The sequence below is a fragment of the Schistocerca gregaria genome, unplaced genomic scaffold (genome assembly GCF_023897955.1).
Source record: "Schistocerca gregaria isolate iqSchGreg1 unplaced genomic scaffold, iqSchGreg1.2 ptg000387l, whole genome shotgun sequence".
Taxonomy (NCBI): Eukaryota; Metazoa; Arthropoda; class Insecta; order Orthoptera; family Acrididae; genus Schistocerca; species Schistocerca gregaria.
The window spans coordinates 830,444-832,600 of NW_026061829.1; positions in this window are offsets into that span (position 1 = coordinate 830,444).

Genomic DNA, 2,157 nt, shown 5'->3' on the forward strand with positions numbered 1-2,157 from the left:
AAATGTGACGATGTGGCTTTAAGTCGATTCGATAACAAATGACGAAAACGGACGGATTTCTCGGGTTTTTACTCCATGTGAACACTTGTCACACTCTCCCGTGCAACTCGGCTGCTAGTCCTCCTTTCATGCAGAATCTTAAGGTCCTAGCTTATGTCCAAGGCACCAAAGCCAGCTAAAAAGTCAATAATCAGTACCAAAATATGGAATTGTACTACTTCTTACTTGCTATTACATCAACTTAGAAGCTTCATCTGTGTTCTACTATGGTGCTTTTTGTGTCTCCGCATACCGCAGCACGCGACATAGCTTTGCAGACGATAAGTACAACCGTTTCAGAGAGAAGAGCGGCCAATGTGACGATCTGGCTTTAAGTCGATTCGATAACAAATGACGAAAACGGACGGATTTCTCAGGTTTTTACTACATACGAACACTTTCACATTCTCCCGTGCAACTCGGCTGCTAGTCCTCCTTTCATGCAGAATCTTAAGGTCCTAGCTCATGTCCAAGGCACCAAAGCCAGCTAAAAAGTCAATAATGGATACCTAAAACTTGAATTGGACTACTTTTTTCTGGCTATTACATCAACTTAGAACCTTCATCTGTGTTCTACTATGGTGCTTTTAGTGTCTTCGCATACCGCAGCACGCGACATAGCTTTGCAGACGATAAGTATAACCGTTTCAGAGTGAAGAGCGGCAAATGTGGCGATCTGGCTTTAAGTCGATTCGATAACAAATGACGAAAAGGGACGGATTTCTCAGGTTTTTACTACATATGAACACTTTTCACTGTCTCCCGTGCAACTCGGCTGCTAGTCCTCCTTTCATGCCGAATCTTAAGGTCCTAGCTCAAGTCCAAGGCTCCAAAGCCAGCTAAAAAGTCAATAATCGATACCTAAAACTTGAATTGTACTACTTCTTACTGGCAATTACATCATCTTAGAGGCTTCATCTGTGTTCTACTATGGTCCTTTTAGTGTCTCCGCATACCGCAGCGCGCGACATAGCTTTGCAGACGATATGTACAACCGTTTCAGAGAGTAGAGCGACCAATGTGACGATATGGCTTTAAGTCGATTCGATAACAGATGTCGAAAACCGACGGATTTCTCAGGTTTTTACTACATATGAACGCTTTTCACATTCTCCCGTGCAACTCGGCTGCTAGTCCTCCTTTCATGCATATTCTTAAGGTCCTAGCTCATGCCCAAGGCACCAAAGCCAGCTAAAAAGTCCATAATCGATACCTAAAACTTGAATTGTACTACTTCTTACTTTCTATTACATTAAATTAGATGCTTCATCTGTGTTTTACTATGGTGCTTTTAGTGTCTCCGCATACCGCAGCACACGTCATAGCTTTGCAGACGATAAGTACAACGGTTCCAGAGAGAAGAGCGGCCAATGTGGCGATCTGGCTTTAAGTCGATTCGAAAACAAATGACGAAAACGGACGGATTTCTAAGGTTTTTACTACATATGAACACTTTTCACATTCTCCCGTGCAACGCGGCTGCTAGTCCTCCTTTCATGCAGAATCTTAAGGTCCTAGCTCATGTCCAAGGCGCCAAAGCGAGATAAAAAGCCAATAATCGATACATAAAACTTGAATTGTACTACTTCTTACTTGCTATTACATCAACTTAGAAGCTTCATCTGTGTTCTACTATGGTGCTTTTAGTGTCTCCGCATACCGCAGCACGCGACATAGCTTTGCAGACGATAAGTACAACCGTTTCAGAGAGAAGAGTGACCAATGTGACGATCTGGCTTTAAGTCGATTCGATAACAAATGACGAAAACGGACGGATTTTTCGGGTTTTTACTGCATATGAACACTTTTCACATTCTCCCGTGCAACTCGGCTGCTAGTCCTCCTTTCATGCAGAATCTTAAGATCCTAGCTCATGTCCAAGGCACCAAAGCCAGCTAAAAAGTCAATAATCGATACCTAAAACTTGAATTGTACTACTTCTTACTGGCTATTACATCAACTTAGAAGCTTCATCTGTGTTCTACTATGGTGCTTTTAGTGTCTCCGCATACCGCAGCACGCGACATAGCTTTGCAGACGATAAGTACAACCGTTTCAGAGAGAAGAGCGGCAAATGTGACGATGTGGCTTTAAGTCGATTCGATAACAAATGACGAA